The sequence below is a fragment of the Pogona vitticeps genome, chromosome 2 (assembly GCF_051106095.1).
Source record: "Pogona vitticeps strain Pit_001003342236 chromosome 2, PviZW2.1, whole genome shotgun sequence".
NCBI lineage: Eukaryota > Metazoa > Chordata > Lepidosauria > Squamata > Agamidae > Pogona > Pogona vitticeps.
Window position 1 is genome coordinate 90547043 of NC_135784.1, and position 26406 is coordinate 90573448.

Here is a 26406-nt window from a genome sequence, read left to right on the forward strand (position 1 = left end):
GCGCAAGTTAGCAATTTGGTCTCCAGTTCCTCTGCCCCTTCAGAATCCAGCTTGTACTTCTGGGAGTTCTCGGTCCACATACTGCTGAAGCCTACCTTGGAGAATTTTGAGGATAACCTTGATAGCGTGCGAAATGAGTGCAATTGGAGCATTCTTTGGCACTGCCCTTCTTTGGGATTGGGATGTAGACTGATCTTTTCCAGTTCTCTGGCCACTGTTGAGTTTTCCAAACTTGCTGGCATATTGAATGTAGCACCTTAATAGCATCATCTTTTAAGATTCAAAATAGTTCCACTGGAATGTCATCACCTCCACTGGCCTTGTTGTTAGCCAGGCTTTCTAAGGCCCACTTGACTTCACTCTCCAGGATGTCTTGCTCAAGGTCAGCAACTACATTGTCTCGGTTGTCCGGGATATCCAAATCTATCTGGTATAATTCCTCTGTGTATTCTTGCCACCTCTTCTTGATATCTTCTGCTTCTGTTAGGTCCCTCCCATTTTTGTCCTTTATCATGTCCATCTTTGCACAAAATGCTCCTTTAATATCTCCCAATTTTCCTTAACAGATCTATGGTTTTTCCCTTTCTATTATTTTCCTCTATATCTTTGCACTGTTCATTTAAGAAGGCCCTCTTGTCTCTCCTTGCTATTCTTTGGAAGTTTACAGTCCATTTTCTGCAGCTTTCCCTATCTCCCTTGCATTTTGTTTCCCTTCTCCTCTCTGCTATTTGTAAGGCCTCGTTGGACAGCCACTTTGCTTTCTTGCATTTCCTTTTCTTTTGAATGGTTTTTGTTGCTGCCTCCTGTACAACATTACGAGCCTCTATCCAGAGTTCTTCAGGCACTCTGTCTACCAAATCTATTTCCTTAAATCTATTCTTCACTTCCACTGTGTGTTTGTAAGGAATTTGGTTTAGATTATACCTGACTAGCCCAGTGGTTTTTCCTACTTTCTTCAGTTTAAGCCTGAATTTTGTTCTGATGATCAGAGCCACAATCAGCTCCAGGTCTTGTTTTTTCCGACTGTATAGAGCTTCTCCAACTTTGGCTGCAGAGAATATAATCAATCTGATTTCGGTATTGCCCATCTGGTGATTTCCATGTGTAGAGTCACCTCTTGTGTTGTTGGAAAAGAGTTTTTGTGATGACCAGCTTGTTCTCTTGACAAAACTCTAATAGCTTTTCCCCTGCTTTGTTTTGAACTCCAAGGCCAAACTTACCTGTTGTTCCTTTTATCTCTTGTCTCCCTACTTTTGCATTCCAATCCCCTAGAATGAGAAGAACATCTTTCCTTGGTGTCAGTTCTAGAAGGTCTTGTAAGTCTTCATAGAATTGTTCATTTTCAGTCTCCTCAGCATTGGTGGTTGGTGCATAAACTTCAATTATTGTGATGTTTAAAGGTTTGCCTTGGATTCATATTGAAATCATTCTATCATTTTTGAGATTGTATCCCATTACAGCTTTTCCCACTTTTTTGTTGACTATGAGGGCAACTCCATTCCTTCTATGGGCTTCTTGCCCACAATAATAGATATGATAATCATCTGAATTGAATTCACTCATTCCTGTCCATTTTAGTTCACTGACACCAAGGACGTCAATGTTTATTCTTGCCATCTCCTGTTTGACCACATCCAGCTCCCCAAGGTTCATGGATCTTACATTCCTGGCTCCTATGCAATATTTTTCTTTGCAGCATCTGATTTTCCTTTCACTTCCAGGCATGTCCACAGCTGAGCATCCTTTCGGCTTTGGGCTAACCACTTCGTTAGCTCTGGAGCTACTTGTCTTTGTCTTCCTCAGTAGCATGTTGGACGCCTTCTGACCTGAGTGGCCCATCTTCCAGCGTCATATCTTTTGGCCTTTTGTTTCTCTTCATGGGGTATTCTTGGCAAAGGTACTGGAATGGTTTGCCATTTCCTACTCCAGGTGGATTGCATTTAGTCGGAACTGTCCACTATGTCCTGTCTGTCTTGGGTGTCCCTGCACAGCATAGCCCATAGCTTCTCTGGGTTACTCAAGCCCCTTTGCCCCGACAAGGCAGCAATCCGTGAAGGAGCCCCAAAGGTAGACTAATGCTAACATTGAAAGCTTCCTGTCTAAGCCGTTTTCAGCAGATTTTTACTCTACTCCTAATTAGTTTTGGAAGTCAGCTGTCTTTCTTATCAACTGACAAAAGATCAAGGAACTCTCTTTAAAAACTATCCTTCACTTCCTTTTTTTTGTTTTGTTTCAGCAGATTACTACTAACTTTTAAAATTTCCAAACTGAGCCCTTTTGAGCAGAGATTTCCTCCACTCCTAACCAGTTTTGGAAGAGACTGCTTTCCTCATCAGCACTTTGAGAAACATGGAACCCTTTAAAATGATCTTCTGTGCTGGGATATTTTTCCTAGCAGACTAGCACTAGCATTGATAACCTCTGACCCAAGAAGTCACCTGAATTCCTCCAGAGTATAAAGGAAAACAAACAAACAAACAAACAAATACTGATTCCTGAAGCCAATGGATTTTTGCCTATGTTATTCAATGAAATGGCCTACTGCATTGCTCTTTTGGAATGATGTAAGTATTTGCAAGCACTATAACTCCATCACTGTTTAAACATTCCATTTCTTGCTTTGTGGTTTCCAGTTAACCTTGATTCATACATCTCCCATTCCATGCTCCTGCTGCATGTGTTAGACAGTGTTCGGCTTTCATTTCACCTCTGTGTCAATCCGTTGCTAGATGTCCTTTCAGCCTTAATCCAATTGTTTAATCAGCACTGGGGAAGCACAAAGGAAAAATATGCTATTCATACTTGTCCTTTGTTCTTCCCTAGTTCTGACTTAATGCCTTCTGGCCTAGGAAAAGCTAGCTTGAGTGTGACTGCTATTGCCTGAGAAAGATCTTTCATTTCATAGATATCTTCCACTCCTGATGTTGCCCAATAGCCGCCTAGAGTGGTCCTGACCCGACCAGATAGGTGGGATATAAATTAAATAAATAAATAAATAGTTGCCTTTCAGAGTTTCTCTGTCCTCATCTCCATTGGAATTGCCTGTTCTCCTTTGCTGCTATGACTGTTAATCCTGAGAAAGATAGATGGTGTCTTAGTTTTCTGCCTTGGGTGAGACTGAGAGAGAAAAGGATGATGTAAATGAACTCTCTTAGGAAGGGCCCTAAATTACCCATCATTGGTAGATTTGAGCCCTTTATCCAAGGTCTGAAGTAGACTTAACCCAACATCACCTTTGAAAAAAGTTTATTTAAAAATCTAATATCAGCTTTAAAATAGGATTTGCCCTAGGTGAATGTGCAGTGCATTATTAATCCCAGAACAGATCAATATGATTCTATGGAAGAACAAGCCTGTTGTAGTGAATGTGCATGGTATAATTTGATCTTCATTGGGCCCTATAAATGAAATTAATAACATTATGATGATGCAGACAGGGAAAGAGAGCTGGTATTGAAAGATAGGGACTCCCCTAAGGCTCCCAAGCTGACATGTGAATTCATTAGAGGCTTTTCTTGTGCTGTCAATCATTTCACTATAACAGCTTTAGTAATGAGTCATGGGGCAGCCCAATCTTCTGGTGCTATTGTCAAATGGTAAAATCATGATTTTAAGAGTTTCCAAAACACTACTGCAAAACAGTTGAACTGGCATCATTAAAGAGTTCAATGTAACATAAAGGTGAACGGTGATGCGCAAGGATGCACAACTACACAGACAACTTAGTGATTGATCATAAACAGACCAAGAATAGTGAAAGGCTTGGTGAAATTATCAGTCCATTCCTCCGCTGCAGTGAGAAAAGCAACCTGAGTAATAGGATAGGCACTGAAAATCAAAACAGCAGGCATCGTAATGCTATTATATAAATCTCATATACAGAATATTATAAGCACATCTGTCATTCCACCTGAAAAAGAGATTGACAAAATTAGAAACAGAATAAAGAGACCTGACAAAGAGAAAAAATTTCCCCATTTCTCAGAATACTGGCAGGGAAAGCAAGCTTGCGTAATAGAACCAATGAGTGGCAGGATTAGGGCAAACAAAAGGACAGGTTTGTTTTCTGTGCACCACTTAATTAAATTCACCAGAAAATGTGGCAAAGGAACACTGGCAAAGATGGCTTTAACAAAATATGTGATGAATTCCTGGAAGGGAGTTTTTCAGTGGCAATTAGCCACAGCGGACAAATGGAATCTCTCTGTCCGTCATTACCAGATGCCAGGGGAAGGCACAGGAGATGGTTCTCTCCATCATGCCCTTTTAATATGCTTCCCAGAGATAACTGGCTGGCTACCATATGAAACAGAGCTGGACAGAGAATAATGACCGAGGTAGAGAAAGCTAGCAATGGGAGCTTTTCAGGGGTAAAGCCTCTGGCAATGGGAGCATTTGGCAGTCCATTCTTTCCTTATCCACAGTGCAAATACTCCATCCTGAGACTGCTATGCAAAGAGCTACTTAGGTTCTGTTGTGTGCAGCTGCAATAAACATGCCATTTGACCCTTATTTCTAAGTAGGGAAGCAACGGATTGGGTTGATAGTGCTTACAGTTTCAGCTTAGCATGGTTGCATGTCCAGAAGACTTAGTTGGGCAACACTACAGCTTGGAAACATTATTTATTTGGCTTATGAAGCCAAGATTACCATAGATAGCATGGTCACTAGCTATGTTAATTTAGGGATTCTGGGAATTATTTTTTCTTACACAAGGGAAATGTTGTAAGTCTTGGGCATGACTGATTCTTTGGATGGCTACTATTTCCACTACAAGATGCCAGAAACCATAGAGAGCAATTGCCTTGCTTTCCCCTTTGCTGAAAGGACACTGATGACGGTAGCTCTGTGAACAACCGGTAGGGATCTATAGCCTACCAAAGAGCTGGTTGTCACGGAATGTTGTATAAAGAGGTGGGTCTGACACTATGACTTGACCTCACTATATGTTAGTTGCCTAGCAAGCAGTGGCCAAGCCATGGTAATAACTTTGTTCCTAGCTAGATAGTTCAACAGAACTATAGTGACTTTTAGTGACTTCTGTTTATTTTGTCCCTATATATATTTATTTTTCATAACCTGTTGAAAATATAGGGCACAGGGAGATTCAGAATGTCATTCTGCCCCCCCACCCCACCCCCCCATCTACAGCCACTGACTGGAGCACAGGCTCCCAATCTAGGGTACATTATGTCCAAGGGGGTCATGAAGTTTTTTCTGGAGGATCACTGCAGATATTTTTAGTTCCAATTATTTTTATAGTTATTATATTAAATATGGCATACACAATGTTGTTTTATTTTAATCCTCTTGGCCCACATCCACATAAATTTAATCTGAACCAGAATTGCAGGCAATCTAGAGTTATTTCTCTATCACTTTGGGAGGATCTTCCTTTTATGCATGTGCATCCCTCCTATCCCCTTCAAAAGAGCTCATTTCTCTCTGTTCCTCTGCATCCACCTTGGAGGACTGATGTCAACCCTTTGGACAAAGTGTTAGCCTGACTCAAAGAGGCCTGAATGAGGCAAGCATATGGTGCATGCCAGGCACCCAAGATGGCACCTAAGATGGCAGCAGGATTGAAAAGCTTTTGCTGCCATGGCAGTGATGCCTTTTGCTCTCCCTGAGTCTTGCTGCATGTGGCTGTGGTGGTACAGTGAAGGGATTGGGGACCTGGCTGGGGAAATGCCTCCAGGCCCCACCTGAATCATGGAGGAGGAAGGCAAGAGGGGCAAAAAGGTAAGGGAGGAGAACAAGGGAGGGGCATAGGGGAGCTATGGGGGAGGGGTTTATTTGGGGGAGGGATCTTTCACTGAGGGGAGCTTTTTAAGGGGAGGAGACATGAAGGGAAGGTTGTTTCCATACCCCCAAAAAAGCAAATTAATTCAAAATTTATTGACATTTTTTCTTTCTCAAATTCCATCTAGTAGAAGCAGATTTACAGCCCCCCCCACTATATATTATCACATTAAATTTAATATCAGATTAGAATTATATTCTGAAATAAATCTATTTTAATGTGTTTTCTTTACCACATTTTTATGCAAGTGTGGTGGTGGTGGGGTGTCACATATTATTTGGCAATTATAAAAGGCGGTTGTGAATCAAAAAAAGTTGGGAACCCTGGACTAGAGGCTCAATTCTTTCTTTCTTTCTTTCTTGCTTGCTTGCTTGCTTGCTTGCTTTTTCTTTCTTTCTCTCTCTCTCTCTCTCTCTCTTTTCTTTCTTTCAACTCTCTCTCTTTTCTTTCTTTCAATGGTATCTTTTCAATCCATCTCAGATAAAAATTCAGATCTGCTGGGAAGTGTAATGGGAGTGGAAAACGACATTTCATTCTTGATCAATCTTAGCGCTGCTCATTTAATTGTTTTTTAGCATTTGACCTTTCTATTCCATTTGGTTAATCTCCATGATTATTAAACAGCATTCATAATATGCACAAAAGGTAGCTGTTGGGGCCCTAGAATATGAATGCTGATTTCCCTAGGATACGTTGCTATCATAATCTGGTGTACAGATGAAAGTTGAGGCAGAGTGGGGTGGAGAGGGAATCCTTCCTGTGTAGAATTCTGATGATGGTTGTTGTGATGGGAAACTCTTGAATGCCATTCCCATAAAAGACGAGTGGCTCTAGAACTGTGGAAGCAATATAATATAGATGCTATAAAATCTACTAATGAATGCACCATACAAACTGTGCTGCACTTTGGGTTGTTGTTGTTGTTGCTCTTACCTTGGGGAGAAATTCTGGTTGTGTTTCTGATCTATGGCCCATCCTTTGTGCAGGAGAGCTGTAATCTGAAAAGTCATTTCATTAGCATAAGAATGTCATACTTTGTATGGAGCTAGTGCTGTGCTGCAGTGGGAGTTGCTGAAACTATTAACACAAGCATAATCAAACCCTCTTTTTTTTCTTGGCAAGGTTTTAAACAGATCTATTAGGTTAAGCAAAGACTACCAATTATTTTCAAAACAATGTGAAAGGTTTATTAATGCCTGCACGTTGAGGAAGAGAAAGCAGGGTCTGGAAAGTTACTTTCCAAAAGTGTTTCGTTATTGTATTCTCGAAGGCTAAGTGTTTCGTTATTGTTAGAATGCCAAGATTTTTTTAAAAAAAATCTAGTTATTTCTGGAGGGATAAACCATATTAGTCTTTAGTCAGTTGCAGCAAAGCCAGTAAAAAAAAGAACTTACTAGAATATTTATTTTATAAATCTGAATGTTTCCCATCTATCGCATCAGCACCACAACACCCACAACAGAGCTCAAGGCAATAACTAGTATAAGGCAGTGGTCCCCAACCTTGGGCCTCCAGATGTTCTTGGACTTCAACTCCCACAAATCCTGTCCAGCAGAGGTGGTGGTGAAGGCTTCTGGGAGTTGTAGTCCAAGAACATCTGGAGGTCCAAGGTTGGGGACCACTGGTATAAGGCACAAGACAAGCAGCACTTGGACATTACAGTATTCCTGTATTTAGTGAGGTCATACCTCCTGCATGTACACACACACCTAAAAATATCACATGCACACAGCGAATGGAGTTATGTTATCTTTCATTAAGTTACAGACATAATGCAGCCTAGTTATATATTTGTTATGGGGGGATGGGGAGGGAGAATTAATACTAGTAAGCAACTGCTACTGCTTGCAACTTGTTACTCATGAGATCAGGAAGAACCAAGAGCAAAGCTTACATTTTGGGAAGCAGTATCTCCTTTTCTTGCTCTTCATACACAGCTTTAGAGCTAATTTGACTAAGTGCTAAGTGTTTGACTCTAGGGCTAAATCAAGCACTTGAAGACAGTTTTGGATTAAAATAGAGGATTCTGAACCTCAGGAAAATGAAGTCACAGCACCCACCCTGTCTTGAGGAAATGGGAGCTGGTGAGACTATTGTACCTACTGGGGGGAAACCACAATTTTATCTCGCATCTAGTAAAAAGCTGCCATCATCCTTCATCAGGGACCACAGAGATTGTTGTACTACAAACTCCCAGCGTTCCTTACTACATTGGCTATACAGCCTAGAGCAGTGGTCCCCAACCTTGGGCCTCCAGATGTTCTTGGACTTCAGCTCCCAGAAATCCTGGCCAGCAGAGGTGGTGGTGAAGACTTCTGTGAGTTGTAGTCCAAGAACATCTGGAGGCCCAAGGTTGGGGATCACTGGCCTAGAGACAATGGGAAATGGCACCACCTGCTTTTCTCATTTGAAGAGGTTTCTCATGTAGAAAGGGAAACAGGGTTGCAGTGCTGGCCCTGTGCCTACTACTATCAGACCATTTTTTAGCTCCCTGAACCCAGGCCAAAATCTATGTGTCTACGGTGAATGGCTGCTGCAGAGAAACTTTTGGATCCTTTATGATATTGAAGGTCAGTCCAGTCCATCCCTGTTGTTGTTTGTTGTTGTTTAGTCATTTAGTCATGTCCAACTCTTCATGACCCCATGGACCAGAGCACGCCAGGCCCTCCTGTCTTCCCTAGGCCCCTTTCAATGTGTGGACCTTTGTGTAAATATGAAAGGTAATTAAGACATGTCTAGTGTGATGTGTGTGTGTGTTCTGTGCTATCAAGTCAGAACCGGTTTACAGCAACCCTAATAGGGTTTTCATGGTAAGAGATATTTAAGGAGTTCCAGTTTACCAGTTTCACTCCCCCCCATGAGTTTCTGTGACCAAATGGGGATTCAAACCCTGTTCTCCAGAGTCCTAGTCCATCACTCTGTCCACTACACCACACTGGGAATTGTTTAGTGTGATAGCAATTGTATAATAATGAATAAAGCTGAGAACAAATCCTCTGGCACAGTCAATGAAGACAGATGTTTCTGTACTTAGGTGATCATGAGAAAACTAACATTGCAGAGGTGCATTTATAGCATTGCAATTTCTTTCACGCTGGGCACTGTAAGAAGCTGATAATAGGCAGAACTTGTGCTGGAGTTTTCTTGTTTTTGTTTCCCTTCACTTCCCCCCTTCTCTTCTACACCATGGCGTTTTAAATTATTAGCTTGAGGCCAGGGACTATACTTGCCAGGTCTCAGAGTGCCAGCTGAAGTTTTCGAGAATTGCTCTGCTTCTTTGGAACTCCAGGCAAAGGAACACATTTCCAGGCAAGTGTTACTGGAGAAGCACAGAATTTGATTTCGCTGCCTCTCCACTCATTCCCAGCTGGCACCAGGGCTCACTGGCTGAGCACAAAGGTGTGTTTATGGCAGTGGCCAAAAATGGTTAAGAATGGCTGCTCTAGACAATAAGTGAGATATATCTAGCTGCTCCCATATAAGCCTATCTGACAATTGCATCACACTTCTGAGTCCCTTGGCTGTGTACTCTCTGGCCCTACCATTACTAATAGTTGTACACTACGTAGACACTGGGGAACTATTTTGGTAATGGCTCCTAGAACAGTCTACCAATTGAGGTAGACCTAGATCCATTGCAGCTCACTACTCAACAGATTGTGTACAACATACAGTTTTATTTCCTTGGGCTTTCCTGGAATAGTTCTTTTAATAAGAATTTTCCCATTATGGCTGCTTTTAACTACTACTAAGTGCTGTCCTAAATATGTATCTGAAAACTCACATATTATTTTCTTATGGTAAAATGTAAATGAAACCATTGTTTTATTATTTCTAAGTATCCTCAAGTACATTTAAGGCACTTCTCAGCTGCTTTCTTCCTATGGCCTAGGAAGGCACCTCTCACAGACATTTGTAGGGCTGTTCCCTCAGTTGGCTGGCTTCCCCATACTATTTAAAACCAAGGATGGCATCTCTGCACAATGTTTTGTCCTGCAACCAATAGGAACCCTCAGCCGAGAAAGGCAACAGAAATGCTAGCAAGCAAGCCAGGAAATAAAACTGAGTAAGGGTGCCAAAAGGACCCTAGTTATAGTGATCCTGCCATTATTTAATATGTTTAATAAATTTCCATTTACACAACACATGGCTAACATCTATGTATTTATTTGGTCAGCCAATTGTTTTTTCCCCCTCCAGAATAGCCTTTTAAAAGTGATCCGGTCCCTGTATCGCTTCAGTCCTCATTGTTTCGTCGTGTGTGAACATTGCTGAACAAAGTAAACCGATTTATTTACTTTGTGAATGGCCCAGGTTTTTGGTTTCTATGGTCACTGCATTGCCACAGAGCTTGTAGCCCTTCTATTTAAAACAATGCTTAGTGATAAATCGCTTACTTTTTCTTTCATACTTTTTTCTCCACAACAGTTTACTGATGAATTGTTTAGCTGATGTTTTCCATTTTGTAACCCTCACCCCTACTTTTGTGTGACTCATAGTTACTTCCCCCTCCCCAGCTAACAACAATTCCAGAACTTTTAAATGCTGCCCTACATTTACCTAGTGACATATACCACCAGGTGATGCATCGGTTAACAGTTGCAAATGACAAGAAATATATCAGCATTTTACCTATATACCACTTATGATTTTTTAAAAGAAAATTTTAGGGCAGAGGGGAACCAGAAACAGGACAGAAAATAAATTGATTTATATAAAATGGCACATGTAGCCTATACCACTTGTCTATAATCCAAATAGTCCAAAAAAATTTAAAAGGAAGGAAAAGAAACTATTCAAATGGTCCATGTGATTAAGTCCTAAATTTAGTTTTCCCAAGGCTGAGGGGAATATTTTAGAACTGCCGTTGCATAAGGGACATATGTTTAGCTGGTGTGTCTGGACAGACTAATTCTGTGGGTTTTTGTAATGCTTCCTACTAGACATGGGAGCTTCAGCAGGTGAGCCGATGGTCACATGTCCTATGAGAAGTCCAGTGGGTGGACTGGGCTGGTTCTGAGGTGGTGCCGAATGTCACATTCATATCTCCTAGGATATGAATAATAAACTCCCATGTTTACTTCCTCCTTTAGCCTGGAGTGTGTGGTGGGGGAGAAGCTTCCAAAACGATTAACAGAATTGCTGCAATGGTACCACAAAATGTGTGCATATTTTTGTATTACTCTTAAGATGCGATCACTGAAGAGTGACCTTTATTTCGTTTATTTCTCCATGCCTTAATCAGTCTCAGAATAATTTTTAAAATATTTTAAGTGCATTTGTTTTCAATATTAAATAATCAGTTGTGGCGCATGAAAGATGCTTGTATACTTAGGTAGCTGTTTGAGGAAATGCAAGCTTGGTATTGTGTCCATTCAGGTAATAGGCACTGGATCATTGCAGAAAATTTATGTTTTAGAACTACAGTTCTCAGAATCACCCAGCCAGATTATGGATTTTTGAAGTTGTAGTCTTGGGAGGGGGGGCGGGAAGAATGCTCTGCATCTCAGTTAGTGTTACAGTAGTACTAAGGGCAAATTCATTCCTGGTTTCCTGCAGACATAACCATCTGTCTGTTCCCATTCCTTCAAAGTCTTCATAGCATTTATTTTTATGCCCAATATATTTTTATACATAAGAAGGGGGACTTTTGTTATCATTATGATGTGGTTACAGGCACATGATGGAACGGAATAAAATAAAGTGACAGTCGGCTGACAGTCCTGTTATATACCCTCTCTTTCTACTTTATGCTCAGTTTGAACACAGTCACACACTCACCCAAAAGATGCCAAGAGGGCTAAAAGAGTAACATAGAATTATCCACAGGCAGATTCCGAATTTGGAGGCTTTGCATTTGTGGGATTGACTTTTGACCCTAAAGCAAGAGAGTCAAAGAACAAGCCTGACAGCTAAGGAACCTGTGGCTTCAGATGTTACCCTCTTTCTTCAGTGTGCCAAATAATGGAGGCATTATTATGCTTTTCATATGTATATTTAAAGTGTCAGCTCTCCTGAAAATCATTTTTACATTGCTTGGTTAGAGACTGTTTTATGGGTCACAGGTCTCTTTAACTTGACCAAAAAATAAGGTTTAGGAAAGCAACATGGCATGTTAGTTCCTGATGCCTCAAATCCATCAACAGGGATCTGTGCGGTGGAGAATAAAACTTGAAGATTGAAAGAAGACGGTAAATATTTTCCAAAGGAAAGAAAACAGCCATTTCCTACTAACTCTGTATAGACTGGAGTCAGCATAAATCAAGTACAGTGGTACCTTGACTTGAGAACGTTCCTACATACAAACGATTCGAGTTAAGAATGGCTCCGTTCGCCAAAAGTTGCTTCAACTTGAGAATGGAGCCTTGACTAAAGAACAAAAAAAGAAAAAAGAAACCTTTCCTGCCCTTTTCTTGACCTAAGTTCACCTTAGGTCAAAAGAAGAAGAAAAAATTCACCTCTTAGTGGTAGAGTGCCGCCTAGAGTGGTCGTTCAACTAGATAGGTGGGGCATAAATAAATAAATAAATAAATAAATAAATAGATAGATAGATAGATAGAGAGATAGAGAGATAGAGAGATAGAGAGATAGAGAGATAGAGAGATACATACATACATACATGCATATCAGAAGTAAAGACACTTTTCTAGTAAGTGAAAAATGATGACTCAGAAGTGTGAGATAAGACCTATGCTTCCATTTAATACCTCCAAATATTGCACCTCACTCATACTTATGCAGTATCTGTGAGTGAGCTACCATTCAAGACAGGACCACCATTAGAACCACTGTCACCTCAGGAGGTGGAGAAAGGAAGGTGGCAAATGGGTAACCTGTCCTTCGTGCTAAACCAGAAAGGCACACAATGCTTTGGGCAGTTGCTGCTCTTGGCAGATCTCCAGAACTGCCAAGAGCCCAGAAAGAGCCTACTGCGTTGTCCAGAAAGGGATGGGGGTACTTAACCTCCCAATGGAGATGATGTCAGCTCCACACACTTTCCTGCACAGTATCGGAGGTGAGGAAGAAAAAGGTAGGAGCCACAGTGGAGGAACTAGCTCCACTTAGATCCAGGGATTTTCTGAGTATCTAGTTTAAAAAACCAAACTTAAAGCAAGAGCAATTATGGGAGCAGAAACTTTAGAAATTGTATCTTCTATCTTCAGTTGTATGCAGGGAATGGTGCAGAAGTGCCAAGAGCTCACTTTCAAGGAGAGCAGTTGGTATGTTCCTTTCTGGGGCAACATGGTGGGAGAAAGCAGTCTGGCAGCAGTATTTTATGCACACCAGCAGTATGGTAGTCACAGTATGGGGTGACAGTGATGTGGAGAGATAGGCACTTTTGTCAGCTTTCTGACTTTCTGAACTTTCTGACTCATTTTTAGGGGTGGAACACCTTGCACTGCCCCTGGCCCCACTCCAGTACAGCATGTGCATTGTACTACAATAGAAAAACATTCCCCAGTGTTTTAATTTTCACTCAGAAAATATCACTTGCTTCTGCTCCCATGTACTCCTGCTTCTGCTGTTTTAATAGTCACCACCACAAATCCTTCAGTTACCTACAGCTCCTAGCTTCATGCACATAAGACTCTTTCTCTTCTCCAACTCCTACAGCCAGCCTGGAGAGAGGTCAGTTTCTGTCAGAGTGTGATTGTGTGCTCCATCTTGAGGCAGGGCAATTAAGCCCACTCCACTCCTTGTTAGCCATCTTTTCCAATTGCTTGGGCAGCAGTGAAGGGCTGGAAAGAGAGGCAAGCTAGCTGAAGACAGTCTGAAAAATTGTATGTATGTATATAGGTAGGTAGGTAGGTAGGTAGGTAGGTAGGTAGGTAGGTAGGTAGGTAGGTAGGTAGGTAGGTAGGTAGGTAGGTAGGTAGGTAGGTAGGTAGGTAGGTAGGTAGGTAGGTATGCATGCACCATATTTTTCTATGTATAAGACTATACTTTTGTCTACAATCTTTAGACTAAAAATTGAGGGTCATCTTATACACAGAAGTAAGCTGAGGAGAGTACAAAAACAAGTGGAGGGGAAAGCAGGGATCAAAGCAATCCTGCAGCACTTTGATCTCTTTCCCCCTACACTTGCTAAGCCCCACTTATTTTTCTTAATTCTGGATTAGAAAAGTGGGGGGCTTATACATGCGGGCATCTTATACATGGAAAAATATGGTAGGTATGTCATTTCTGTGCTGTCTTTCTCCTGACAATGGGACTCAAAGTGGCAGCACTGGGAAATAATGCTGGGAACATCACCCCAGAGAAAGCTGAGGGTCAACCTGGAGAATACAATGTGTTTGACATTAGAAGCAGAGCTCCCTTAAGAGAATTAAAAAGTATGTTTTTCATAGCACAATCTTGCCTCGCCTCTAGAAAATGCAAAGTAGTCTGTATTTATTTTGTGATTGGTTATCAGGAGATAAACATGGCTTCATATGCAAGTCTGATTGTTCAGACATGGAGCTTCAAAGAAACTGCATCCATAGAAAGTATATGAATGTAGAATAGATAACTGATTCTCCTGTAAGAGCTTTGATTGGGTAGATTAAAGCAGAGTCAGAGACTATTCCTGCCCTCCTCTCATTATATTCTCTGCCTTCATTTATTTTCTAAAATGCTCACTGCTGATTTTTATTTCCAAAAATATTTTTTCTTGTTACAGACTTATTACCATTTCCAAGAGTGGGTGTGTGCCAAACATGTAGTATTCTTCTTGAGGCTAGGCAGTGAGCAGGCACATGTGGGGAAACCAGGCTACCCAACATACATATATTTTTCCTGAGTTCTGCTTAGGAAGGAGGGACAGAAGAAATGAAACTGGTAGGAATTTTGCCTACAAATGGAATGCCCATCACATTCCCAACACTGATGGCATTGAATAGTGTCCCTGCCATCCCAGGTCATGGCCCTTTGTTTTATACATTGTTGGTTCTTCCTCAATCCAGAAACGTGTGAATACCTGCTAACACAGCAAAAACTGAAGAACATATTGATTCAAGTCATCTCCAAATCATCTCAGGGTGGGCTGGTCAAATATTTGGATATAAATCAGATGAGAGGAGATTTACAAACCCCTAATTTTTTTGGGGGGGGAAGGATTTACCTTTCTCCACTCCCCCCTTCACATGCTAAATAGGTGTAACTATTCAACATAGAGAAGCTGCTTCAGCTCCCTGATCAATTTAGCAACCTTTCGTCCATGCACCAGTCCTGCAACATCTTTTTGTAGCTGACTACCAGATCTGTATACTACATTCCTAGAAGAGATGCACCATATATTTGCATGATAATGGGAACTTAATTTTCAATACCTGACATAGAAATGGCTTTTTTGGGGGGTTCCTTTAGACTAAGTTGATATTTTTCTTAAGCTATTCAAAAGTACAGACTCTCTTTCCCAGTCAGTCGCCACCAGCTGGGTGTTGCCCCCCCCCCGATTCAATGTATATGAAAGTTGAGATTTTGATGCAAGATAAATTTCTATATATTTTCTTGCACTGAACAGTATTTACTAATTTGCCCTTTCTTCCAATCTGGAGGAGACTCTTATGGAACTGTATCTTCATCCTCTCCTTTGTCTTTATTACCTTGACTAATCTGATGTTATTAGCATGTGTATGTGTGTGATGGTTTCTGGGATTTATAGCTCCCCCCCCCTTAAAAATACCTTTTCCAACCTATGATACAGATCGCTAGGCAGTACATTGTCACAAAACAAGAATGCCACCAAGAGAGAGGGAAGCCTGGGGGAATGAAGGGAAGCAAGAAAAGCAAACCTGGCAGAAACTGCTTCTTATTAAGAAATGGGTCCAGCTTGAAAAGACTACAATCTGTTCCACTGAAGGGGAGAAACCAAACCATGACCAGCTTTAATCGAAATGCTGATGAAAAGAGAAGGATAACCTTGGGGCAAGATGCTCTTTTCACTTAGTTCTTGGAGCATAAAATGTGAAACCAATTTAAAAACTGACAGATTTTTTTTGCTTAAAAAAGGAATGTTTGATGACATCACAAGAAAGATCTAATCCAACATCATATGCTACCTATGCCACAGATTTATAAAAATCAGTATGAGTAATATATATCTACCTTTGGGGGATTCTGAGGGCCATGGAGTCATTATTATCCCCATTTTGAAACTGGCAGCACAAATTTATACACTGTGTGTGGTGCCTATAAAGTTTCATGCAAACACAGTAATGTGCTGTGGCTGGCATACATGGGAGAGAGAGCTGACAGCTTTTTGGAGAGGCAGAGGATGGCATGCTGTGCTTCATAAAAGAAGCAATTGTTTTTTAATGAGTTCCCTAATGGGCAACAATACTACAGTTCCCATGAAGACCTAGTCCTTCCAGGAAGCACTTTTTTGTACTTGAACAACAGTGGACCTGAAAGAGGTGAGAAGGTTGGAAGATGGGCTTTGTTCCAGGTGAGCAAAATGTTGGTATGTGTAAGGTGTCTGAGGGCTGGAACTCCAAGAATTCTGCTTGGCAAATTTTTGGAGAATTCTAGGCACTAGAGTCAGTGTCTGAAACAACAACACATAAGTAGCAAATCTCAGAGTACAGGTACTTGTCAATGGATGGGTCCTACCATAAACAAATCCTTGCTTTTCTGCAGAGCTTGTAATTAAAAAGGAGGGAGGAATACTAATGGGTGACAGAAAAGGCAGAACTGTTGAACACCTATTTTGCCTTTGTTTTCTCCCAAAAAGGAAAACAGTGCCAACTTACTGGAGGCAAAACTATGGAGGAAGGGAGGAGGCTGCCTCCCAAGATAAGAGATGGACCATATCCAAGGGTATGAAAAGAATTTTTACCTGCAGTCTTCAGGCCTGTGTCTATTCTCTTTCAGAATTATTGGAGAACAAGCAAGGTCCCTGAAGACTGGAGCTGAGCCAATATCATTACCATCTTCAAAAGGGGGAAACGAAGATCTGGACGACTACTGACTAGCAAATTTGACAATTGATATCAGGAAAGGTTCTACAGGATTCCATTCCATGGGCACTTAGAAAAGAATACTGTGATCTCTAAGACCCAGAAAGTGTTTATTAAATAAAATCATTCTAGATTAATCATACCTTCTTTTGGGGGAAAAAGTTGCAGCTCTCCTTCAACTCTAAACTACTAACCTGCCTTTGACAGTCTTTTGATCCCATGGGGATAAATCAGTTGAGAGCTCATCAATCAGGAGTGGAAAAACAGCCAGCAGGGAAAAGGATAAAGTACTTCTACTGACACCCACTCCCACCTGCTGATTAAGGCTGCAGCATCCTGTAACTCTTCTTTAAAAAAACCTGCTGGAGCAAAGATACAAGCATCTGTTTGTTAAGATCTTGGAAAAGCAACTTTTCTGGACTACAACTAATCAACCAGCCATATGGTTGGGGGCAACAATGAGATATAATAATGAAGTCACAGAAAAGTAAATTTTCCATGTTTTAGATCATGAATATGTTGACCCATAGCATTGGCTTGCACCAACATCTGCACCATTTCTGACAGTGTTCCCTAAAAATCATCTTATGCATTACCAGTAGAGATAAGCATGAACCACTGGTTTGAGAGTTCATCCCAGTTCATTTATAACTACAACACGTGTTTGGCGGTTCAGAAGAGGAGGTGGAGCAGGGAAACAGAGACACTGCTTCAGAGTGGGTACCTGCCAAAGGGGGCTGGACGCCAAACCAGCGAACACTTGTTGCAGCAGCAAAAGAACTGGGCCAAACCACTTCATGCCCACTTCTAATTACCAGTAAAACTGGAGAAAATAGTATGTGTTCTCAGACATAAAAACGGTAATGCTACCAGAATGCTTCCATGATATATGTTGGGCTCATCTGTTTATATTTTAATTAAATGGCTTGCACCTTCAGGCAATTGCATGATTCTCCCCTAGAGCTTGATTGTTGAATTAAGGAGCAAATCTCATTAACCTCTGAATGTGATAATCAATAATTTGCAATAAATTTAGGCAAATTTGCTTTCAATAAATCTCACAAACAGTCAGTGAGCTTTAATATCCCATGCTCTGGAACTTTTCCAAACTGTGGGATGTTATTAAAAGAAAGAGAGCGGAAAACACTGCTCACTGTCAGGATTTATGTGGGATAAAAGAATGTGTTGCATTTTAAAGCTTGCAAAAGAGTTTCATAGGTGTTGGTATTGTGGTAGTTGTATCTGTTGTTGTGAGTATTGGCAAGCCATGTGTCACCAAGTTGCCTAAATTTGTATACCACATACCTATATCTATACCCATATTTGTATTCTCTCTCTCTCTCTCTCTCTCTCTCTCTCTCTCTCTCTCTCTCTCTCTCTCTCACACACACACACACACACACACACACACACACACACACACACACACACACACACACACACACACACACACACACACACACACACACACACACACACACACACACTAATTCAAAGTAATCCTATTTGGTGGGGTTGTTCCCAGGATGTAGGGAGGAATCAGTCAAACATTGGGCATGAATATTTCCCAGGCAAATGATTTGTGTCTAATTTGTAACCTATTGCTATTTAGAGTCACCTCCAGATTTGTTTTGCTATGCCCATCAGGTCTCCTTGAAACCAGGAGGGACTGAGTCCAAGGTGATTAATATTTTCCTTAAGCAATGTCAAGAAAGATTAGAAATCTTTGTACCTACATGACAGTTGCTGGTCGATCTAGTGCATCCCATTCATGAAGAGACACCAAACAGGGGAAAATCTCAGAAGCAGACTCCTGCTTTCATCAGTTAACCACTTCTCACTCAAATACAAAGCAATTGTCAGGGTTGTTTTTTGACAAGTGTGAATAGCAATGAGGATAAGATAAATCAGTCAGTCAAATCAGTCAGTATCCTGTAAGCCATCTTGACTGCTGCTATTGGTATTGTCAACATTCAGGCTCCCCTCTGCTAAGTAAAGCTTGGTATCCCTTTTCTTGCTGGCAAAGTGGGCACAATGTTGAATAATCTGGACTACTGCATTATATATATACACCTCTTTATGCTCATTGTTATTAGCTTTAAAATTGTCTTTTAATTTTGTAAACAACTGTTGTATACTCATTGTTTTCAACATAAAATATTGTCTTTCAATGTTGTAAGCCACCTTGGGTCCTTTTCAAGGAGAAAGGCAGGGTAAAATATGTTAAATAAATAAGAAAATAAATAATACTTCAAATCCCTTTTCTATAGAAAAATAACATGGAAAGATACTTCATAGTCTAACAGCACAAAATGTCAAAATTTTGAAAAATGATTTTGCAAAATACATCATAATTCACATGCCAGAATGTTTCTATAACATGGATCACCTTCCCCTTCCAATCTGTTACTCTTTCCCCTTATTTTTAAGTAACACATGCAGGAATTACCTAATCTCTGGTCACATATGGTTTTAAACTATTAGCTTGATGAATTGTGAAATTAAAGATTTGCATCAATCCCAAAGCACCCAATGGCTTCCCTGTGATGCAAGAGATCCCATGAGAGCCTTGATACCTTTGGGTAGGACGAGGAAATCTTTTACTTACAGAAAAACTGCCCTGACTGAGGGCATCATCAACATTCTGCAGCATGTTACAAAACACAATTTCAGCTTCTAGAGTGTAAATGTAAAATCTTTTCCCACAATCAAATCATACTGTGAGGATACTGTGGGTTGCTATATTTTTTTCTTCTGTTCTGTTTTAGCCATGTTCTCCATTTCTTCTTCCCCAAACAAGTACAGACAGCATGTTTTTTAAACCTCCATCTTTGAGGGAACACAGAGTGTGTTCTGTTATCTGTAAATATTTGTTTGTCTGACATTTTGTGTGGTAAGAGTGTTAGCTTTAACCCAGAATTACAAGCTGGATTTCGAAGGGGCAGAGGAACTAGAGACCAAATTGCTGACGTGTGCTGGATTATGGAGAAAGCCAGAGAGTTCCAGAAAAACTCTCTGTTTAAATTAACATTGCCTACCAGTTGCTGCCCAGGCCCAATTCAAAGTGCTTGTTTTGATATACAGTATAAAGGCCTAAACGGCTTGGGTCCTGGATACCTGAGGGACTGCCTCCTTCCATATGAACCTACCTGGCACTTAAGATCTAGCCAGGAGGCCCTTTTGAAAGAGCCATCCCTCAAGAAGGTAAGAGGTATGGCTTTTAGACAAAGGGCCTTTTCAGCAGCTGCCCCCAGACTATGGAATGCCCTCCTGACTGAGATTCGTCTGGCACCAAAGCTGATGACATTTTGGTGCCAGGTGAAAACCTTCCTGTTCCAGAAGGATTTTAATTGATATAATATCAACTGTGGGTCCTGATGGCAACTTTTAGAGTATATATTTTAATTGTACAGTGGACCCTTGACTTACAGACGGCTTGACTTACAGACTTTTTGAGTTACAGACTTCTCTGGCCGCAAAATTTAGATTTGACTTGCAGACTGAGATTTGACTTACAGACCCCAAAAAAACCAAAATGGAACAAAAACGGCCTGTTACGGGATTAATCGGTTTTCAATGCACTGCAGCTCAATGGAGACTTGACCTACAGACTTTTTGACCTGCAGCCACCGTTCCAATGCGGATTAATTCTGTAAGTCAAGGGTCCACTGTACTGCCTGGACTGTATTTTCCCTGCCTTCCCTGAACCTTTCTTGACCTAAGAAAAAGAGAAACAAAATATCCCCCTCTAGTGGTTGAAGGAGGAATAGCAGCTTCCCATTAATTTCTATGGACGGAAAAGAGCAGATACGGATCAAATGGTTTTCAATGCATTCCTATGGGAAATGCAGATTTGACCTGAGAACTTTTTGACTTGAGAACAGCCTTCCAATACGGATTAAGTTCTCAAGTCAAGACCCCACTGTATTTTAATTGTTTTATCTTTTTTACTGTAGTTGAGGTGTTAGAACGTAATAATAAATATATATAACTTTTCATCCCCACCATGCAAAATCTTAGGCAATGTGAAATGATGGCAAAGGCAATTTGGCTACTAATTGGCTTGTTTCAAAGTGGCAAACTATGATAGGCTATTAATTGTCAGTCCTACTTTTCTCTGATAAAGGAACTCTTCCGGGCCTGGTCTGCTCCCTTCTACTCTTTACTTTCCCTACATCTGATACATGGGCGCATTGTTACCTAATAGATGATACATTCTACTATGTGCTTTCAAGCACGGAATAAGCTATTACTGTAGTTTGTATCCTAATGTGTGTTCTATCATTCTTCTAATTTATCATCTCAGTGCCTCACTGTTTTTCCCCTGATTTTTGCTATCCAGAGCTGCTAATGTGGTGCACAAAACCACATCAGGCCAAATTAAACTAACAAACCCAGACTCTTTTTCCAAAGAGGTTGGGTTTTGTTTTTTGTTTTTTACCGTCGTGTTGTCTTCACATTTCCCTCTTCCCCTTTTACTGAAGGAAATCATAACAGAAGACTGAATTACTTGGCTTTACAGTCACCATATTACCCTACCAGTATTATCTGTAAATGGTTTATAAAATGAAAAGCACCTCATTTAGGCCTTGCATGAAGAACTTGGGGAATAGCAAATAATTTTTTTCAGTGACAAATAAATCTTCTGCTTAGCAGCAAAGAGCTTTGAATCTGAAAACTGAGACCTTTCTTTTCCTTTCTCTCAGATATATTAAAACTTAAACTTTGTGATCAAGGCCTTTTGTTTCAGGATTCCTAGTGAGAGAATAAAGTTAAATGAAGAGGTGTTGTTTCCTTAATGGCAATGTTCCTAAAATACAGCTTTCCACTGTACTGACGGCAGCACCTCAGGCTGAGAAACCTTGATTTTTCAATAGAAAATTACTTAACAAAATGCTCTCTCCACAACACATTATCTCAAAGGATAAATGAATATGGATTAAAAATGAGGGGCGAATGGACCATAATGCTTTGTATGTTGTAAAATAAGCCAAAGCCAATTTCAGACTTGTTTGGGGGAAGGGAGGGGCAAATGTGATCTGAATATCTCCTAGTACATAAAGTGTATTTATTTTGCTGTGTTTAACAGACATAATCTGAAATATGCAGTATCTCTTCCCTTTACTCATATCAGATCACCAACATATACAATACAGTCCAAGTCTAGCTGAGAACTGCTGGATAGCTCAGGTTGGGCGTTCAGTTCCTCACTGTGCCTCCTTGACAGAGGCTGGACTTGATGATCTACAGGGTCCCTTCCAGCTCTGCAGTTCTAAGATGATGATTTATAGGGTAAATACTTCTAAAAAATCTGTCCTTGGTCATAAAGCTGCTTTTCCCTATCCATCTTTTTGAAAGGTTATTTACACTCCTGAGTTCTTCCATTGTCTGTCTTCTCCCTGTTGTCCTGCTAGATGTTTAAATCAGTTGACATTTAGGGAAGGACCATGGCTTAGTACCAGAGCACTTGCTTTGCATACAGAGTCCCCCAGGCTCATTCTTTGACATCTTCATCTAGAGCTGACAAAGACTGGCCTGAAACCTGGAGATCTGTCACTTGTACTGCAATGTACTGAATTAAATGAACCAATAGTGTGAGTAGGTGTACGAAATACATGCGGTGATTTAAAATGAAAGGCTGGCACATGACCATTAAATATTGCTGAATTGTTTATCATGACCTTCCCCTAAAAACAAGTATGTGGTGACACCTATTTTTACCCCCTATTCCACATCTCAGCTTTATATGTACAACACACAATAACTCCTGGGGCTGAGAAGTGCTGAGAAGTAAATCAAAGCTTCATTCATCATTAAGGAGGCATGTGAAGCTTGTATACATTGCATGTACACACGGGTTAGTTCTACCACCTCCATTGTTGCAATGAGCTGTCTGTAAAGGGGAAGGCTTATTTAATTGGGGTAGCCTCTCCATGTTAGCCAGCAAACTGGTTTTGGTGGTTCTTGCTCATGTTCCAAGTTTACTTGAGCACGGCAGCCATCTTCTTTTTAGATAGTCATGTTTCTTTGTCCAACAAGGCAACAGAGGGAGTAGAGCTAATTAATACATTCCCCTCAGCATGTGTGGGCTCCACATGCCTGTTTAATGACTGAATAGGGCTCAAGATCAACCACTAAATGCTATGACTAAACATGATATTGAACCCCTCAGTCTTCAAACCTTCTGTCCATCACCTCTCAATGGCCTGAATTATGAAACTGCAGAACTGGAAGGGATCCCATGGATCAATGAAGCGATCATTGAATCCAACCCCTGTCAAGGAGGCATTGTGGGTAATCAAAATCCCAACAATTTACTCTGCAAACAAATACCTAAACCAATGAGCTATCCAGCACTTCTAGGTTCACGTTATAACTGTTTTGATGAAATTCATTGTGATGAACTTTCCCTCCAAGCTGTGTGGGTGACTGCGCAGCGCTGCATCGGTGCTGTACACTCACAGTCAATGTTGCTGCCCATTTGGTCATGGCCAGGAACCACCACCACCCCGCACACAGGTGCTGGTGGATAATTAGAGGGAACTTTGATTGTGAGGTTAAATATTTTATAGACATTCTTCATTATTAATAATATTTTTTCAAGGCAATTAGAATAAATTGCTGTGAAAAAATATTGTTAATAATGAAGAATCAGCACACATAATTTGCTACATGTCTACCCAAACAACTTAATTCGCAATACCTCACAGCTTTGAGGTAAATAAAATCTTTGACTGTAGTGAATAATGGTCTATGTTATTCTTTTTCCTAATTGAAGAAGAAAGTAGAAATTTAAAGATAAACTGGGGTAAAGGGTGAGTGCCAGGATGAGTGCCAGGATGAGGTAAAAAGGTGATGCAAAGGCCAAGCCTTCTCAGCAGCGATCAGGAGAATGGCCGAAGAAAGCCAGGCCAGCGTGAAGAAATCTGCCAGAGACCTGGACCAAGCAATCCAACAAAGCAGCAAGGAGGCATATTAACATAACTGTAAAGAAAGATGAAACAGTCCCACTGAAAACTGGCAGCAAATACATCTATTAGAATGACTCTTTGGGGTAGAACAAAACCAATGTTATTGTAATCAGAGAAGGATACTTCTTTGTCCCAGTGAAATCTATGAAAAAATATGCACACAGTACTCTGATATGGACAAAGAGAAAAGCTTCAAATCAAAATTTAGCCATGAAAAACAGAATCTCGTAGATTCCATATGTATAATTGTTGGAGGAATATCAATTTTTGTCTTTTTGAAAGGAGAGCCAAAATATATTAAAATAAGATTCAGAAAGGACTATCATTCCAAGTTCTATAAACCTGGTTATCACACAGTTGTACTGGCTGAAAGTGTTGATTCTTCTTAGAAGAATTGACAAGAAATATGGAAAGTCACTTCTGAATATTTCGCAATCTAGTCTTCCTCCCCCTTGCATCGATGAGAAAACAATGAGAGAAAATACACTTTCTGGATTTCTGAGCATCACCATGCAGTTTAAGGTTCTTCCAGAAAAAGATATGGCATTTATTCTACCCTATTGGGTAACAGCTCCAAATCATTATTTCACTACTGCCTAGAACTTTAGCAAGTTTGTATCTTAGGGATTTGTTAGTCTGGCTTTCAGGAGCAAGATGTGCAGAGAGAAATGAAAAAGAAGAAGAAATTTTGAGGAAATGGAAGGTACAGAAGATACAGAATAAAAGATACAGAAAAGGAGATGATAATAAAAACTGCATTCTCTCCCCACCACAAGCAAGATTATTCTGTTGTATTCTTCATCAAGCTACAAAACAACACTAAAGAGAGATATGGGAGGAGAAGGATGTTGAAATGATTATCAGAGAGGTCCTTTCCTAGAAAGGCTAGCTGGAGTTGAGGATCAATTAGTTTTCAAAAAACGTACTGATCCTGACATCTGAGCGTTCAGCCTGGAGGCAGGTGGTGCATCATGGCCTCTCCCAATTTGAAGAGACCCTTGTCCAGCAGGCCGAGACAAAGAGGCAGTTACGAAAGCAGCAAAATCAGGGAGCTGGACAGGGGACAGATTGGATTTGTCTTCAGTGTGGAAGGGATTGTCACTCTCGAATTGGCCTTCTCAGCCACACTAGACGCTGTTCCAAGTCCTCGATACAGAGCACGATACCATAGTCTTTTGAGACTGAAGGATGCCATCGAACATATTGCTAGAACAAGGAACATTCCAGAATTTTGCTGGATGTCATTTAATTCTGTAAAACAGCACAATCAGGGCTGTATTAACCCACGGCCCTAGGTTTTCAGATACTTCAGGCCCCCTTTGGCACATCAGTCTTTCACTCGACTGCAGCTGACAGCCTGACCCCTAAAATTTGACAGGCCCCCAGTCCTTACAGGGCCCCTAGGCTTCAGTCTAGTCAACCTTATGCATAATACGGCCTTGAGCATGACACATCCTATAGTTCTTCTTCTTCCTATAGACAGTGCCCGTGTCAACTCAATGGTCACCTGGCCTAGTAGAGATCCTAGCAGAAAAATCCTGCAAAGCTGGTGGAAAGAATGTGTGACTAAATATGCTACTCCTTGCTGTGGTGACTTAGAGAAACTAGCCGGTGAAGGCTGCTTTTAAGTAGCGCTGCACTGAAGCAAATGAAAACAAACCATTTTGTTCCTATTTCATTTAACAGAGTATCTCCCACTGATGGCAAGTTATTGTCATAATGTTCAGGAAAGTACAAAATTGCCCATTACGTTCATGTTATTTTGGGGTGGAGTGGGGAGTGGAGGCATTTTGATTTTATTTTACTGGTTGTATCACCTTGTCTTGGAAGATCTTCATCCTCCCAAATGCTAATTGAGGTGAGGGAACCTGTCAAAAGCAATAGTTGTTCAAATAAAGCTGTAAAGCATTATGGTAATTCAATGCAAATTGTATTAATAAAGGCTTGTGGCAGCTGAGCTGGCTTGTTTTCCTCACAAGTTGTACTGGGTTGCCGGCTATTAGGAGTGCTTTTTATTCTATTATGCTGGTAATTGGGAAGATTTAAGCAGACGAAGTAGGCATCTGTGCCCACATCCCACAGTACTGAGGCTTTATCTATCAGTGTCATGATAGTTCAGTTGTGCCCTTTCCACATTAGTGTTTATTTGAGTTGAAAGGACAAGGAGATCAGCCTAGATACTGAGCTTGTTTTATTCCCATGGACTATCTGTCCTTGCCAGATGGAAAGAGTGCATTTTTCAGGGAAGGAATCCTTAACAGACAAGATATCAAGTGGAATGTACAGTACTTGAATATGATGTGGATTATCAGAAACATTTTTTCTATTTCTGTATACCTCTGAAGCATTCAAATCTTCAAAAAAAAAAAAATCTCCAGTTTATGAACATGCAATATTGTGCTTCTTTATCCACAATTCAAAGCACCAGGAAATGGCCTGATATTGCTCCATAATATCAGGTCCACTTTGGCAGCAGGACAAAAGATGCTAAGCTTTATATAGCAAAGGTTAGCTTGCTGACGACACCCATGTCAAGATGATCTACAGGATACTCCTCTATGTTCACTGCCATTCACAGACACCAAGGAGGGGAAAACCTCAGAAGCAGGATTTAACCACTTCTGACCCAAACACAAAACAATTTTATTTATTTACTTAAAATGTTTGTTTTGTGTCAGTTGTCAAGGCTGTTGCT

At 40.6% G+C, this 26406-nt stretch overlaps 1 long non-coding RNA gene across 1 annotated transcript; it reads right to left on the reverse strand.

Moving 5' to 3' along the window:
• Window positions 1–787: 787 nt before the first annotated feature.
• On the reverse strand, window positions 788–6853 carry LOC144586795 (uncharacterized). The gene is made up of 2 exons (XR_013541824.1): window positions 6737–6853; window positions 788–6639 (listed from the first exon to the last, which is right to left on the reverse strand). It is a non-coding gene; the product is annotated as an uncharacterized LOC144586795 (long non-coding RNA).
• Between the last annotated feature and the right edge of the window lie 19553 nt (window positions 6854–26406).